General features: G+C 42.5%; 1 protein-coding gene across 1 annotated transcript in view; it reads right to left on the reverse strand.

Annotated features, from left to right (window-relative positions):
- The window catches only part of LOC138294006 (carnosine synthase 1-like), a 186265-nt gene that overhangs the window by 61059 nt on the left and 106285 nt on the right, over window positions 1-18921 (reverse strand).

Below are 18921 nucleotides of genomic sequence, written 5' to 3' on the forward strand. Positions count from 1 at the left end.
AATGAGGCCTTTCCAAACCAGTGCAATAAAAAGCGATTGAGCGTATCCTAACCTTGACTCTAGTGCTTACATTGCTCCTCATTAAATGTGAACACTGTTTAAATGCACTTGCCGCATTGTACAAAAGATCGGCCTTAATATATATACATCACAAACAATATTGACTATAAACTGGATTTTGCAAAGGTAATTTGATGCGCAGTTAAAATAATAAGTCTGCACTCACCTATGATTGCTTAATTTGGCAATATTGTGCAAGTCGATATTTCGGCATGTATATTTTTGCAGGTTGATATTTTAATATAGTATGAGCCCCCAGGGAGCAGGGTTACATGGTGTTGGTGCAAATAATAACATAGAGAAGGCAGGGTAAGGAAGCTGTCATGATATATTAGGCGTCAGAGAGGAGTACTGGTGATGGATGTCTGAAATAAAGGTCGCCTGCCATTTGTAAACAAAGGAATGTGATGCCATAAACACAACATGCATTAATAGTGGTACAAGACAGTACAGCGAGAGGAAGGGCAAGGTGTCAAAGCACAATGAGAAAATAATCAATTACTCATATCGGTTTTGTAGCAGATTGAGTATTGTGCCGGCCTCTACCTTATGAGTTCATTGTTTATATGAGTATTGAATATTTACCCTGGTTGATTTTAATTCCTCTGAGTGAAGACATATTTCGTCTGTCGTTTTGTACATTACGTTTGATGTCTTTGGTAGCCGTAGCAAACGCTCTGCCATTTCACGGCAATATTGCCAGCTTTCCTAAAAACATCCTCCACAACATTTGGAGGCTGAAATGGTAAGATCCTTTTTTTGAACAGGACGAAGATGGTTCACCTCCACCTCGTGACGAAGAGCAAATTTATCAGCAGATGCAATTTTCCTGACATCATAATTCCTTTTCTCTATAGTTTAACATGTTTCATTATTTTTTAGCTCACTTTTACACACAAGTTCCGTTTTAATTTTTATTTCCATATACTCCTTATAGCCAGGTACATGTCTGGATTGACAGTATAGTGTCTTTGGTAAGCAAGAGAATATCTAGTTATGGAATTTGGAGACTAGACAATGAGTATTACTGATGGAGAGAGAGGTTTCTTGCCACTCACAACCCATTGGATGTATAGAGTGATTAACCTGTTAATGTGTTCTACCAATCTGTTAAATTGTGGACGGTATGGGGGAGGGGTGGTACTCGTATGTTGGATACCTTATTTTTTTTTTAAAAAGGACTATTCTCTCTGACTTCATAATAAATATATTGCTTGGAATAATCTCTAATGAAAAGATGTGTCTTGCAGAAACACCTGTTAAGAAATCCATTGCCGTGGGTGTCTGACTCTAATAAATATCACATCTCCCCATTTGGTGAATTAGGCAACCAAAATAATGAAATGACTGGGTACCCTTCATACGGCATTAACGAATCTAGGGCCAGTTTAGTCCAAGGTCTTTCTGTAGATTTTGCTTGTACTAAGGGAGCTGATTCTGGCTGTGTAGCCGTAAAACAGTGGATCCAATAGTGAATCCTTTCTACATCAGTGGTGTAGCGTTAGCCCCCGCAGCTGCCGCGAGCTCCAGGGGGGCCCTCTCCTGAGAGCTCCTGACTGGGTCCAGGGTGGGGGTGTTTGGAAACCCCCACCTTCCTGCACCTCCTCCTCTTCTGAAATCCCAGTTCCAATCATCTTTCATGCACTCACTAAGAGGGTGGTGTTAGGGAAAATGTACATTAATCACCAACATAGAGGGGGTCATCTTCAGATCACTGACTACTCCAAAGTGAAGACTGCAAACATGAAAAGAGAGCACACCCTCAGTTGTTATAACACTGCCTCCCCTGACTTGACTTCTCCTAAGGAAAAAGCACAACTTTCAAGACTACTAACAGTCGTAACAGCAGTCTTAGCCCCCCCAATCCATCGGGTCTTGCAGAGCAAAGGGAACTGACAGGTGAGCCATGGCTCCTCTCTAAGTTCAATACCTGAACAAACTTTAGCAAAACTTAAACACGCAAGCAAAGCTAGGTCTGACTTTCAATTACGGGGAAGTATTTGGTATTGTTGGGTGACTTTAAGTGAGTGGTGCCCCCTTGTTGATCACATAAAAATAGGGACTCTGTGTTTCTATGGGCCACGGGGTAGGGAACAATTCTTATAAAGTAACAAAATATAACCCACGTCCTGTCCTCTAATTTCTATGTGGAGTTAATCCCCTTTATTCTCCTGTAATCAAGCGGGGCTTAGTGATTTACAAAATCGTTCTAATTCTTTATTTCAAATTATTTTCAGTATAATACAAGAAACTTCTAGTTCATTATTAATTAAAAAGACATATTGAATCACTCACATACTCTTACTACCCACCCTGAACTTCCTTCACACTATACTAAAAACTATACCTTATATACTCATTCACACTAATCACCCATGAGGACTCCGTTCAACTCCAGCCAAATTTATGTGCTCCAAACAATCAACACAACCACATCCTTATATTAGAACCACCCTCTTTTTTAAGTCTAACTATGGTCTTGAATGAATGATCTTTTACTACTTGATGATTTTTTCCAATCAGTTTCATCCTACAATTTTTCTCACTTTCAGGCCATATTCACAACATGAATTTTCGGAATGTCCATTGATTTATGTGTATGTTCTTTCATTTACTTCTCAAACCGCCGTGGCTAGTACATCTACATGTGTTTCGGCCCCACGCCTTACCACATATGTTGCCACATATTGTTGACTTAAAAATTAACCTGGACCTGATGAGTTCTTACCTCCGATCCAAAAATGTTTTTCCTTTACAACTTGATGGCGTTAACTGAACTGCCTTACAACACTTTTAACCCCTTCGCTGCCAGGCCCTTTCCCCCTCAGGTGCCAGGCCTTTTTTGGCTATTTGGGGTAGTTTGTGCTTAGGCCCTCATAACTTTTTGTCCACATAAGCTACCCCCGCCAAATTTGCGTCCTTTTTTTTCCAACATCCTAAGGATGCTAGAGGTACCGAGGGTTCGTGGGTTCCCCTTTAGGAGACCAAGAAATTAGTCAAAATACAGCAAAAATGTAGTTTTTTACAAATAAAATGGGAAAAAGGGCTGCAGAAGAAGGCTTGTGGTTTTGTCCCTGAAAAGGGCATCAACAAAGGGTTTGCGGTGCTAAAATCACAATTTTCCCGGCTTTTAGTAAAAGGCAGACCTGAATCAGAAAGCCCAATTTTTTAACACAATTTTGGCATTTTACTGGGACATATCCCATTTTTATAATTTTTTGTGCTTTTGGCCTCCGTCCAGTTAGTGACAGAAATGGGTGTGAAACCAATGCTGGATCCCGAACAGCTAAACATTTCTATAAAGTAGACAAAATTCTGAATTCAGCAGGGGGTCATTTGTGTATATCCTACAAGGTTTTCCTACAGAAAATAACAGTTTCTCCACGTTTTACTCTGTAACTTTTTCCTGCAATGAAAGCAATATACTGTTACGTCTGCTGGACTCTTCTGGCTGCGGGGACATATAGGACTTGTAGGTTCATCAAGAACTCTAGGTACCCAGAGCCAATAAAGGAGCTGCACATTGCAATGGGGTTTCATTGTATACTGAGTATACAACAATTTATTTGGTGAAATATATAGAGTTAAAAGTAGGTTTTAAGGAAACCTTTGTATTTCTAAAATGGGCACAAGATAAGGTGTTGAGAAGCAGTGGTTATTTGCACATCTCTGATTTCCGGGGTCCCCATACTAGCATTTGAATTACAGGGCATTTCTCAAATAGACCTCTTTTTCACACACTGTCTTACATTTGGAAGTAAAAAATGTAGAGAAAGTATACTTGTTCTTCTATTCTGTGTTCCCCCAAGTATCCCGATAAAAATGATACGTCACTTGTTTGGGTAAGCCTAATATCCGGGACAGTAAACACAACATAGACACATCACATTTTTACATTGAAATCTGATGTGTATTTTGGAAAGTACCTACCTATGGATTTTGGCTTCTAGCTTAGCCGACAACATAGGGAAACCTACCAACCCTTTGCATTTTTCAAAACTAGACACCTAGGGGAATACAGAATGGGGTGACTTGTGGGGCTCTCTCCAGGTTCTGCTACCCAGAATCCTTTTCAAACTTCAAAATGTGGCAAAAAAACACTTTTTCCTCAGATTTTGGTGACAGAAAGTTCTGGAATCTGAGGGGAGCCACAAACTTCCATCTACCCAGCATTCCCCTGGGTCTCCCAATAATAATGGTACCTCACTTGTGTGGGTAGGCCTAGTGCCCGCGAAAAGAAATGCCCCAAAACACTATGTGGATACATAAAAATTATCAAATACAAAACTATCTGTTTTTTTTGGGGGGGGGCACCTGAGTTTTTAGTCCTGGGCTCAGCAGCCATCTAGGGTAACCTACCAAACCTAAACATTTCTGAAAACCCTAAGGAGTCCAGGGAGGTGTGACTTGCCTGGATCTCCCAGGGTTTTCTTACCCAGAATCCTCAGCAAACGCCAAATTTTTCTAAAAAATAAAATTTTTCCCACATTTCTGTGTGGGATCACCGCATCAGCACTAATTTCCTACCACCCAACGTTCTTCTCAGTCTCCCAGTAAAAATGATACCTCACTTGTGTAGGTGGGCCAAGTGCCTGTGACAGGGAAGAGCCAAAAACATGTTGAAAATGAGGGGGAACCAAAGCAGGTCCAAAAGGGCAGTTTGAAAAAAAAATGTTTTTAGGCTGACAAGTGGTTGCAGAATTTATATCAGTATAGATGCGACAATGCTGGGTGGTAGGAATTTTGTGTTTTCCTGCAGATTCTGGAAGTTTCCATCACAAAAATGTGGGAAAATGTGTGATTTCCAGCACAGTTGGAGGCTTACAGAGCATTGTGGGTAATAAAATGGCGCAGGGTGCATGTGAAGCACACCACCCTGGACTCACCCAGATGTTTAGTTTTCAGATGTGTCTAGGTCTCATAGATTTTTCTAAATGGCAGCGTCCCAAAGTCCAAAAACTGCAGCCTTCACCATTCCAAGTGGGACGATTTTGAGAGTTTGACAAGCTCTCATGGCCCAAATGTAAAACCAAAACCCAAAATAATCAAATGTCCTCTTGTTTGCCGTGGGATAAGATGTTTTAGTGTGCATGGGAGAGCTGAAAGACTGTTACCCCCTTCAGTTGGGGTGAGGGCATAACCATGCCCATACTGGTTGGTAGCCACCACCCCACTATTTGTTTTTTTAATTCCCTGGCACCTATAAGGCTTTCTGCCCCCCTCCACCACCCCGGGAATGGATTCAGGGTAATTGCCCCATCTGCACACCGGTGGGCAGAACAGCTTTGTCCCCATTTATTCCCTGGTGGGCTTTCTGCTCCCCTTGGGCCCCCAAATGGGCCTTACAAAAATAGGCAGATCTGCCCACAAGGGGGGCAGAAACGGCCAACAGTATTGTGCCCCCATGGGGAGCTACCCTTGCCAAAGGGGCTGCCCCCCAAACAAAACACACACACACCACGCCTAAGTGGTTTCTGCCCCCCTGGGGGAGATGGGCCTAATAGAAATAGGCCATTCTGCCCCCGGGAGGGGGGGGCATAAATGGCCTAAAATAAATTTGTTCCCCAGGCAGGGGAGCGACCCTGGTGGCTAGTGGTTTCTGCCCCCCTTTGTGGCAGATTGGCCTAATAAAAATAGGCCGATCTGACCCCAACGTGGGCAGAAATGGCCTAAAAACCAATTGCCCAAACCCCATGTGTCCCCCCCAGGAAAGCGACCCTTGCCTGAGGGATCGCTCCACTTATTAATGTAAACAAAAATCCCTGGTGTCTAGTGGCTTCTCCCCCCGGGGCAGATCAGCCTAATTACTATAGGCCGAACTGCCCCCAGGGGTGGCAGAAAAGGCCTAATAATATAATTGAAGGCCTAATAATATAATTGCCCCCCTAGGGAGACACCCTTGCCTAAGGAGTCGCTTTTCTTATGAACATAAATAAAAACATCCATTGTGTCTAATGGCTTCTGCCCCCCCTGGGGGCAGATGGGCCTAATTAATATAGGCCGATCTGCCCCCAGAGCCTCAGATAAAATGCCCCCCTGGGGGAGTGACTTTTGGCCAAGGGGCCACTCCCCTTATTTGTTTACATAATGTAAACAAAATCCCTGGTATCTAGTGGGCATTCCTGCAGCATGATCACTATGCAATCGTGCTGCAGGAATGGTCAGAGAAACATGAAAAGGGAAGGAAAAGTCTTTCCTTACCTTTTCATGCCTCTCTGACCACCCCTGCCCCTGTACCGAGTCCGGAAGATACAGGGAGCTTGACTGAGTAAGTCAAAAGTGGTCAAGAGTAGTGTTGGATTTGGGGTTGAGCAATCAGTGTATGTTCTAAAGAACACTCAATTCAACCTAACCCAGACCTTAAGTCTGGAAGTCACAATTTGTAGTTGCAAATAGTGAAAAGTTGTCCCCTCTATGAATCATGAGGGAAATGACCAGTAGTATTTTGTTTGCCCTCGTATGAAATGAAGAATTCCTGTATGTATATGCATGTGTAGATAGAAAGGTGGTCACATAATAATGTCAATATATAAGTTTATGTTATTTAGTGTATCATTTAGGAATAAGTATCAGACCTCCTATTCTTATGAAGGTTAAGTTATAACAGGATACTCAAAAGTAAAGTAAGTGACTGAATTGAGCAAATGTCCCAAAAAAGTAAACTAATTAATTCCACATTCCTGGATTAATTATTCATTTTTATAATGGTCAGGCTGTCGCCCTCTGCAGCAGAACTGACCTTAGTAGACCAGTAATATCAATACCATAGAATGATTTATTTTTAAGTCAAAAGTTATGAATGTCTAGGTATTTATGGTATATCACCTCTTGGCCTTAAAACAACCTACATTGACATAACAGAAATGCCCGTTAGACACTTATAAATAATTATTCAAAGAACTAATATAAGGACATTGTCCTCCAAGTTAAATGTAGTGTAGTAGCCTTGTGCACCCTATAACAAATAATGACACTACTGACTATTATCCCCATTATGAAAACTATAGAGCCTCAAGATTGGAGGCAAAATTAATTATCAAACAGTATAGACTGGGACGTATACACATATCTTGAGGGTATATAAATAGAAGGAGAATTATCAGCTACTATACATACAAATATATTAAACTACCTTTCAGATAGATGTGAACAGTACCTTCGCATGATTAGAATAAAAGAGTTTGTTTTGAAATCTATCTTGCAGTTGTCTTTCCAAGAGTGAGGCACCCCTTTGAAGGCCTCTAAATATTTGTTTAATTTTTCATGTGTGACACTGGTGCCACCTTGTGGCAAGAAAGTGAATATATTGAAGTCACTGCAACTTTTCAGTGGAACCATGGGCAACAGTCACGTGAATTCCCTGCAATAATAATAGACTTACATTTAGCATTAGACCTCCTACTGTATGCATTTATTAGGGACCTCCCAGTGTGGAATTTAGGATATGAGTAACTTATAAACACATATATATATATATATATATATACAATGCAAACTGGTACCCCACACTCACTACCCACCTCTTCACATCCCCCTGCTGTGGGATATACAGACCCCGAGTATAGCCCACCATTAGAATCTTTTTCTGAACATAGAGAATATGTCCCCCCATCTCCATGTCCTCAAATGGCCAGTACACCATGGGAAATGTTAGGTGGGGACAGTACTAAATACATAGGGACAGTAGATGCCACATTTACACGTCATTTAGAGGACGAGATGTCCTCCACTAGGAAAAATGAAGGTATACCTAATGAGGGGTCAAGAGATGCACAGAGAATGGATGGGGCTAGAAAAAAGAAGGTGTTTTGCAAAAACAAAGTACCAACATTATAAATGAGACAAGAAGGTTAGCTTATACACCAGAAATTCCTCTCACAGAGTGCTGGAGGTTTATGCACCCAGGAGCAGAGGAGAATAGTGTAGGCAAGGGGGTCACAGTGCAGGAAAATGGACGGGTAAACCAAAGAGTGACTTGGGAAAAGGAGTAAGGGCCCATGAGGCAGTCAAGGGCCCTCACTGGGCCACAAATGATTGAACAAGAAGGACTAGAGGACACAGACTCCACATATAGCAGCTTAGGTGAAGAAGATCTGGATTTAGAAAAATCCTATAAAGGATCAGAGGGGGCATTAGATGACATCACTGAACATGTTAAAAGAATGTCCCTTCTTGAGGACCATAACAAGTAACAGTCACAATATGCCTGTGAGGGAGAAGAAAACAATAAGACAGGACAGACTTTACAAAAGAAGCCAAGAGAATTACAGAGATTAATATTTGATGGGGGGCATGCACGTCCATATGAGAGAAAGGGAACATTTGATATGGCAGGAAAAATGACACTGAGGAAAGACATGGCACATGCATTCCCATATGCCTTGGCAATTATTTGACGCCCAATGAAATAGTAGCTCAGTATGAAAATAGTTGATACAATGTTGTACCTTTTACTGACAACCTAGCAGGCTGGACAGAAGGATTGGCATCACAGATGACACCATGGCCACAAGGGGGTTCCTTTGAACCCCAAGACATGGCTAATGCAGAAATGTGCATTTTTCAGGGCACAGGGGATCCTTACTGGGATTATCCCTATATGCAGAAAAGTCTAAGAGTGTGGCAGAAATATGCTCGTAAGTATGACTCTCGTCATCCTACTGGCAATAGGACTACAGTCCTGTCACAACTGCCCTTGATATTCAAGGGCCCAGGGGTGTCTCAGTATATACCATGGCCCCAGATGGACAAAGAAAATCTTAAAAAACAGTTGCCACAACTTGCTGAGGGTGCTGGGAAATGGATAGCAGCTCTGGAAAAACATACTGCAGGGATTACTCTTGCAATAGGGGACATTAAGAGTTTACTAAGTTCCCTTATAGGAGATGAGACAGACCTACTGTTCACAAAGGCAGGAGTAAAGGATGTGACATTGACCAACCCAAAATGTGATGGGGCACCCTTTAATAGAGTAAGGGGAATTGTTTGGAAACAACTCAGAAAAATATATCCAGACAGGCCAGACATTGGGTCCCTTATGGCACAAACAATGCAGCCAAATGAGGACCCAGCCCAATTCCTTAGCAGAATGAAGGAAAATTGGACACAGGAAGTGGGGGAGAGTTGGGATGTAACTGGACAGAATGCAATACTATTTTACAATATAGTGAAAAAGGGTCTGCCAGCTGAAGTGCAGGATAAATTAGATAATATAGTGGCCTTAGTGGACAAACCATGGATAGAGATACAAGCACACATAATACATTTTTGTAAGAAGAGACAATAAAAGGAAAAGAGCGAGAAAGATAAAATAAAGAAAGCAGCAGCTAAATTGGTCCAGCAAAAACTGTCTAAGAAAACAGAGGAAGGAATTGCCACTGCCACCACCCAGTTAGCTACAGTGTCCATGGGAGTGCCCCCTTCAGGCACCCCAATGCAACCCTACCAGTATGCCCAGAGAAGCAATAGCAGGAATAATGGAAGAGGAGGGCGAGGAAGGTTTGGGGGAAATAGAGTCAACACATTCCAGAGTGGACAGACATGCCACTATTGTAAGATGTCAGGACATTTCATTAGAGACTGTAGGTTTAAAAAGGAAGATGAACTTAGCAACCAGACAAGGGCAAATTATGGCCAACAAATGGCACCGCCTGGTGGCATTGTAGCACAACCTGCCACAAGTCCCCAAGTGATATATCTCCCACATCCCCAAATACAACTGCAGCCTCAACCACAGATACAGCCTCAGCTGTTACAGCAATCAGTGCCCCAAACACAGTATGGGCCACTGCAGACAGTGCAGCCCACCTTGCAGCACCAGAACTTACAAGGAAGGGTTAAGTGTCAAGGGAGGAAACCCATTCCAGCAAAACTACATGGGAGGATATGCCCAATGAAGGAGAAGTCTCATGTGTCCAGTCTTATCGGTAACCTACAGGTCAGACGAGGAACCGACTGTGATGGTAGCCATAAATGACAAGGAGTACACCTTTCTCATTGATACTGGGGACACTAGGTCCTGTATCCGTGAGAGGGGACTGCTATTGTCAAATTTATCAATGGACACACAGGAGTCTCTGGGGCTGTTATGAGGGTTCCTTTCACTAAACCTGTGGAGATGGAAATAGGGGCTAGGTATGTTGATGGATGTTTCCTATTCTCCCCAAATGCATTAGCTAATCTGCTAGGACGTGATCTCATGGCAAAATTAAACATGACTATTCACTTTGAAGAGGATAGGACTATGATCTGTTCAACACCTGGAGTATCTAGTACACACATCATGACAATGGTTACACAACCCCCAGATGGTAACGAAGTTAGAGCCAGACCTGTAGACATTTTAGCTTTTACCAGAGCAGTGCACTCCATCGTAGCAGAAACACCAGAACTGACACGGAAGCTAGTTGAATTACCCAAGAGCCTTCTCTTTAGACAACAGGGCCCCTATTTTGAAATACTAGACGAAGACCTCATTCTGGAAATATAGGCTCTAGAAGTCTCCCCCACCTATGGGACACTGATGGCAAGTGGACACTGTAGACACTGGTGCGATGTGGGCATGTGTCATCTTTTATGATCCCAACATGCAGGTGAACAACATATCAGATGACCATTTGTTTGCTGATGACCTTAGAAAGACAGAGATTGTTTTTCAAAACAGTGTACCTCTACGCACCACACTGGAGACAAAGCCTGTGATACCAATAAATGTCTCCAGTCCTATCAAAGATAATGACCTTGCGCAGGTACCCTTCAACTTGTGGACAAAAGGCCCTTATGTTGTAGGCCTCGTCCGCACAGCAGTACCATTCAGAATAATTTTGAAGGAAGGAGCAATACTACCAAGAGTGAGACAATACCCTCTATCCAAAGAAGCAGAGGATGACATAACACCTGTTATACAGGCATTGGTGGAGCAGGGAGTCATATACCCAGGTGTATCCCCCTGCAACACCCCAATTTACCCTATAAGGAAGGCCATAGGAAATGTGTGGCGCATGATTCAAGACCTGCGCCCCCTTAATGACATAGTGATGCCAGAATTCCCTGTAGTACTTGACCCTTCCATCATCCTAACCAACATACCCCAAGATGCTAAATACCTTTTAGTCATAGACTTGAAGAATGCATTTTTCAGCATTCTCCTGCACCAAGACAGTCACTATTTGACTGCATTTTCCCATCGTGGTTCACAGTACCTTCATTCCTGATTTTTGACTACAGTACTTTAATATCCCCACTGCTTGCATCTATCAAACAGGCGAAAACACAGAAAGACAGGATAACATGGACTATGGAGATGGAACAAACCTTCAGGAAGCTAAAAACAGAGATAACAAATGCACCAGTGTTAGGAACACCAGACTACAACAAAGAGTTTTTTATTTTTTGCCACTGTAATGGCCAGGTGATGACAGCTGTCCTAACCCAAAAGTATCCTTTATGCCACAAATCAATTGCATATTTTAGTGGCCTACTTGATTCTGTCATGAACAGCCATTACCCTTGTGAACAAGCACTACCCACAGCAGCCTTTGCAGTAGAGAAAGGTGCCCCCATTGTCATGGGTGCACCTTTAACACTGTATGTTGAACATGCTGTGTTTGCAATAATTCAGAAAGCTAAAACAACATTAACAACACAGAGAGTATCAGGCTATGAGCTAATATTATCATTACCATCCTTGAAGGTGGTTAAATGCCACATAGTCACTCCTGCTACCTTCTTTGCACACCCCATTTCAGACACTGACGATGATGCCCATGATTGTGGCACATATACTCCAGATGAGTGTAGCCAAGCAACAGAAGACCCCATTCCAGGTAGTGTTGTATATTTTGTGGATGGGTCTTCCACAATAGATCAGGACACAGGGGTAAGACATACAGGTGCTGCAGTGGTCAGAGCGATGCAGCACAACTCTTCAGACACACTGCAGAAAACTGAACAGATAACTTTGCCATCTCAATATTCAGCCCAGGCTGCTGAATTAGTAGCTTTAGTGGCAGCCCTCAAACAAGGGGAAGGAGAAACAATAACAGTATACTCTGATTCAGCCTATGTCACTACGACAGTGCATTCCAGCATTATGCGGTGGAACAGACAGCGATTTCTCAAGTCTGGTGAAGCCCTCTCATGCACCGCCCCCTTTTAGAGGACTTGATACAAGCTTTAACATTGCCACATGCAGTTGCAGTAGTGAAATGTGCAGCCCACATTAATGGTCAGGATTTTGTGTCCCGTGGAAATGCTCTGGCTGATTGGGCAGCCAAAGATGCAGCAACATGCCCTCTTAGTGACACACATACCACAGTTTTGTTAGCTAGTGAAACATTGACACCTTCAGACCCTTTGAATGCATCCAGACATTACCCAGAGATAGCTCATCTGCATATAAGAGAGATACAAGAAAAGGCCCCAGAGCATGAGAAACAGTTGTGGGAAACCAGAGAATGCACACAGACAGGAACAGATTTAATATACAGACAAATGTCAACAGGGAAGCCTGCCATGCCCCAAGCGTTGCTACTGATAGCTCTAAACCAGCTACATCTTCCTTCACATACTGCTAGAGACAATATGTCCCTCCAAATACGTCAGGATTGGTTTGTACCATGAGATGATTACAATGTACATACATACCTGCACAGTGTGCCAGCAGTATTCACCAAGTCCCACCTCTAAGGTAATAGCTTCCACAATACCTCGCCCACAAGGTCCCTTTAAAGAACTGCACATTGATATGATTGACAGATGCAATCATTATCGCTATCTTATAGTTGTAGTCTGCCCATTCTCAAGGTGGATTGAAACAGGACCTTGTGTTCACTGTGATGCCAAGTCTGCTGCTAATGTTTTGATCCGTGAGGTAATACCGCAGTGCAGTGTCCCTGAAGGGATCAGATCCGACAATGGCACCCACTTTGTCAAAAATATATTTTCACACCTCACCACCTCGTTAGGAATAACACATAAATTGTCCTCAGCTTATCATCCGCAAAGCAATGGAATTAATGGCCTCCTCAAGAACAAAATAAGTAAACTATGTGTGACATTGAAGAAGAAATGGTTATACTTCCTCCCTTTAGCCCTCTTTGCTTTGAGAAATACCCCAGGATCAGATCACCATTTGACTCCTCATCAAATAGTGACAGGTAGAACAATGAGCACATTTGTGCCATCAACTAGACATCATTTGGAGACTGAGAGTGCACCTGAAGTTGTACAAACTGAAATGAATGAATACATGTCTGAGCTAACCAAAGTTGCAAAGTTCCTCTTTAAACAGGTTACACGTGCAGCCAAGAAGCGCGCCCACGCATCTCCTGTAAAGGATCAACAAACACCATTACCTTTGGGAACTTTAGTATATATTCGCAATTTTGTCAAAAAGTGGAAGGACTGCAAATTCAATGGACCCATCCCAGTGACAGACAGCACGACTACAGCAGTGAAAGACCAAGGCCACAAACCATGGTACCACCTCCAGGACATCTGCCTATCCCCAACCATGCCATCCATCCCTTTGGACACCGAGCAGGAAACAGAGGGGGAGAACAGGAGAAGCAACCGGAGTAAAGCCTCTCTCTAAAGCTCCAATATTAGACAATTCTTCTTTCCAGTTATGTATTTTATGTTTGTTTTTCCTCCTCGGTGCACTGATATTGATGTTTTTAGCCCTTGGATATTTTTATTTTTTTGATCCTATATTAATTATTACACGCATGCGTAGAACTGTTGATAATGATATTGACCATCACCCTCTCCATATTGCTTTGTTTGATTATATGTGGTACCAGGACATGCATAGTATAGGCACATCCACGTCCAACACCAGTTGTTATGTATGCTCTCTCATCCCCCATGCTGCTGGAGTAGATAGAGTGCATCTCCCAAAAGAGGTATCCCCAAACATTACACATTGTCTCCTGCACCTATTTTTTGGCAGAATGAGAGCACAGCTACAACCAACTCACGTTAGTCCTGCTACTGCACTAGTTAACACAACTAGATTTGACACCACCCCAGAAGTTCTACAAGTCCTGACAGGAAAACAAGAGATAATGATAGAGATATCAAAAATGAAGAAAGCAGGGCAAAAAAGGTCTCACCCAGATTGGGAAAAAGGGGTAGTACACCAAGGTATTTTTGGAGGGTCTTACCCATCATCTGAATGTAGTAACTATTTATCTAAACCCCTGCCCCCTGATTGCGCAGGCAGACCAGTTCTTAGTATCACAGGATCAGTATTTGCCCATGAAAAAATGGCATACCAAGGCCAAAGTCATATGTAGAGCAATATCATTATGGAATGGCACTGAGATACAAGGTCCACTAAGTGTTAATAAGATAATAGGCCAATGTCAGGAAATATGGGATGCGAACATACAGAGATAGACATGGACAGGAACCACCATACACCCTAGAATAGCAATGAAATTAATACAGTTTTCTCTTTGTTTCAGAGGGAATGGGATAGTGAAGGTGGGGAGTAACCTCAACTGCAACATCACCACCTACAACGCTGAAATGCAGGGCGGCACCTCCAGCCTGATGGATCCTTACTGGATGTATGGGGCCCGGCTCCACATGCAACTACCCCCGAACTGGAATGGCCTCTGCTCCCTAGTGACTTTACACACCCCTGAACTGGTGATACCAGGTGTGGACATCTCTCAGTTACATGACCATCCCATGAGCCGTCCAGCAACCTTGCTTCACCATTACCGGACAAAACGAGCTGCTGAGTTTTTTGGTATTGAAGTGTGGAAAGACGTTCCACAGGAACATAGACTATTTAATGAGGCCCAAATCTTTTTTGGTAGCATCCTACCATTCATTCAGGCAAAAGCAACTGCACGCTGGCTGCCGATCACACGCTTTGAATTGATGAAGACCATAAATGCAACTGAAGATGGGATCAATGCTATCAAGGAAGAACTCCGAGCCCTTAGGCTGATGGTAATGCAACACAGATATGTACTAGATTTAATGACGCCCATGGAAGGAGGGGTGTGTAAGAAGATTGGATCGGCCTGTTGTACTTATGTGCCGGCCAATTATGCGGACAATGGGACATTAACTCAGGCCATTCAGACATTGCATGATCTACAAAAGAAAATTATCGATGAGGGGGGTGCCCCTGATGGGTGGTTCGAAGGCTGGTTCGCATTGGTGCCGTCCTGGATGTCAGGGTTGTTCAAGGCCTTGTTGCCTTTGATCGTGTTGCTCTTGATATGTCTTATTTTTCAGGTAATAATAGCATGTTGCAAAAGGATGACAGCTAAATTGGGAGGGACAGAGTAGTGGGTATGTGGTGATTCCCCAAGTTTCATTAGTAGATGGGAAGGTAGGAAAAGTAGTTGAATAATCAACTAGAGGGGGGAATGATGTAGGAAGAATAGGAACACATCACATACATACAAACATAAGTTCCCAAATCCCAATACAAACATTTTAGGCTAGGGATAGTTGTAAACTAATGTAAGTAGTGAAAGGCTTAATACATGACATGCTAAAACAAAGACATACTGTGGGTTCAATAGAAAAGGCAGGTCATATTTAGGACAAACAAACACTTATTACTTAGGAAACTTATACAAATGCTGCATTGTTAAGTTAGCTGTGCTGAAACACACAAGAGTCCCAAGCCACATTAGAAAGAAAGTTTTTCTTTAAACCTGCACCAACTGTTGCTTTCAAAATGTTCACTTAGCATGAACAGGGTGGAACAAAAGTGTGTATCTTGCCTTAGCACAAGGGCCCTAGAAAACACGAGTCATTCATATCTTGGCGAGGGGAACTGTGTAAGGGTCAGATAAGCATTAGCACAAGGCAGGGCTACTGTGAGCATCATGTAACATATAATCACTTGTTGTGCAGAAAAGATAAAGATGCAGAATGAAGTCATTGTTACTTACCCACCCATGAGGTGCCAGTAATCATGCATGTGCTCTTGTCAAGAGGTACCTCTCCCCTATTATCTTATCTGTACTGCTTGTTCTTGCTTACATCAATGCTGAACTTGTCAGCATAGTTTTTTGTGTTTTTTACAGTATAAATACCACTGCTTGTGAACTAGAACTTTGAACTTCAGTCATGGCCTCTATGTTGAGACTGCCTGTTGTTCCCAGCTGAAAATCGATTAAACCTACATTATTGTGTCAAATTGACCCGTCTTATTTTATTAACAGATTTCCCTGTAACACCTAACAAGGTCTCCCTGCTGATAAGAGAGGTGTATGTGTGCCTTCCCCCAATACTAGCAGCATACCTTTGGGGGCATTCACTCATTAGTTAGCAGGATGGGGTGGCAACTGTCGACGGAGGTCCCACTCCTGCTCATTCTGCTTGGAATTACTGGACTGACTGTGGCAGGCATACAGGTGCTCCTGTGCTCTAAAGTTTCACCAAAATGACTGTACTCACTGTTATAGGGGTGCAGGTGTTCCTGTAACCTACGGTTGGTGCTCAGATTACCGCCTATAATATAATAGAGGTGCAGGTGCACTGGATCTATGTTTTATATGATGGTAATTTGTAATTCAGATGTTACTGATGAAGTGTGATGACCGTAGTGGTGATTTGGGTACTACAGGGATGTTTGAGGATTCATGTGTTTTCTTTCCCTAACCTAATACTGCATTTCATGGCCTCATGTTATGTTATATGTCATTTTCATTCTGTCAGGATAATGAGCAGATTTCATGACCTGCCTTGGATGCATTGCCAGTGTGTACTGTTATGACGTGCAATGTGGAAATATTTATTTTATTTTGCACAATGAGTTTTTGACAATTGCCTAGTTGGCAAAGTAATTATTGGTCTATGTTTTATATGTAATACAGTTTCTTTTCATATAATTTCGTATGGAGTCTCTTTTGTGGTGTATTTATTGTGTCACTGGAGTGTGTGTGTTGTGCTACTGCTTTACACATTGCCTTTGGGATAAGCCTGACAGCTCTGGCCAAGCTACCAAGTGGGTGAGCAGGGATTATCTTGGGTGTGTAGCTCCCTTACCCTTACTAGAGTGGTGGGTTCTGCCTGGCTTAGGTGCCTACCCTAGCCAACCCGAAACCCCTATTCTAACAATTAAATATTGATTTAAATTGTTACCCCTTTAGATTCTTCTCTGAGGCACAAGAAACAAAACCCAGGTGCAGTTGCTTTTAAATTATGTCTCTAAGTTGGGACCTTCAGCCATAATATTCATAAGCGCATAAGACTCAGGGTTGGAAACCCTGAGAAAATGTCTGGAACACTGATCCTAGTTGGTGGTATACCATTTCTCTGCTGGGAATGACACCCGGCAAAACTGAAATCATTTCACAAGACATATGTATATAGCACCTGTGGGCCAGGCACTCAGTAAACAACAAGTTCTGCCCAGATGCTGTTTTTCTTTCAATACATTAAATATGTTTATTGTTAACCGGCTAGAATGGGCTCACAGGTTTTCCTCTCATGCCGTCTTTGTTGGAAGGCAATGTTTTTCTTCCCACATTTCCTATGATCTTCAAGTGTGATGGTGTCCCCAGAATGTGCATGTGAGTGCATGTCTCTGTGCGTATTTATGTGTGTGTGTGTGTAAGGGAGATGATTGTACAATGGAATATCAAAAGCCGAATTTCAACAGGAAAAAATATTATTCAAGCATATCCAGGGACAATATGTCCTGTATGTAAGTACATGGAGGGAGGTAGGGATTTACTTTCTAATCTTAGCTCAAAATCTACTTTCCACCAAGTTATATATATGTGGAGTTTCTTATAGAAAATCTATACAATCTTACCTTTCGGTATTCTGTCCCTCGATATTCTTGTTGCAGTTTTCTGTCCTGTTGATACTCTGCCTTCCATATTCATGACCTACACCAGACAGATTGTCTGTCCCCCTACACCTAGCAATATCATTGTCAATATTTCTCATTCTTCAGCAGCCTTCCCCAATTTCATAAATCTAGCCAACAAATAAATACGCAGTTACTTAACAATTTTGTATTTCTCTTCTACTATTTGTAGCGTACCTCACCCATTTTCCTCTTCTTAGATTATCTTTTGTTTGCCTCTAGCTCCTCCATCAGCATTCTTCCTTGGGCTCAGATGCACACATTTTGCTTCCTCAGGGCTTAAAGATCAGGCTTGTATTTACTAAAAAGTAAAAGGCTTGTACTCCAGGAAAAAAACTGTTATTTTCTGGGCATATGAAGTTTTTCTCTACTATAAAAAAAAATGTATTTCGTAGGAAACTGTATATATTTCCAGAACTTATTGATGTTTTTATTGTGTCAGTGTACATTTCTATGGCTTTTATTTCATGACACAAGTCGTTTCATCATTTATATTGATTAGGGGCCTGATTTAAATGTTGACGGTAATGGTCCTGCTGTTGACTTTTTGATGAGAAACCCATCCGCCGCCATGATCGTCCACCAGATGCATTTACATGTCAGCTGAAGACTGACGGTCTGCCGTCACCGCCAAGAATCTTCACCCACGTCGACAGGCCCCTTTTGCCACTGAACCAATCATGGTGTGTAGTCCTGCCGACACAACTGTGGCAGCTAAACCAGATTAGTCCACTTTTAAAATAGCTTATTGCCATTTTAACCAAAACTGTGTTTTAAATCAAAGTTCTATACTTACCTGTGTGAAGTACCTTGCATTTCTGATGGATACAAACTACCTGTGGATTCCTCACCTTATGAATTCACCCTTGCGCCAGCATCGGACGGAAACTCTTCTTCCCAGCTCTCCACGTCGACGAGGACGTCACAATTGCACGGCTCCACGCGACTCCGTCTGATGTCACCGTGCCAATAAGAGGTCCTCGCCGGCTTGCTGAAGCCAGTTCCCTTTT

Source organism: Pleurodeles waltl, chromosome 4_2 (assembly GCF_031143425.1).
Source record: "Pleurodeles waltl isolate 20211129_DDA chromosome 4_2, aPleWal1.hap1.20221129, whole genome shotgun sequence".
Classification (NCBI taxonomy): domain Eukaryota; kingdom Metazoa; phylum Chordata; class Amphibia; order Caudata; family Salamandridae; genus Pleurodeles; species Pleurodeles waltl.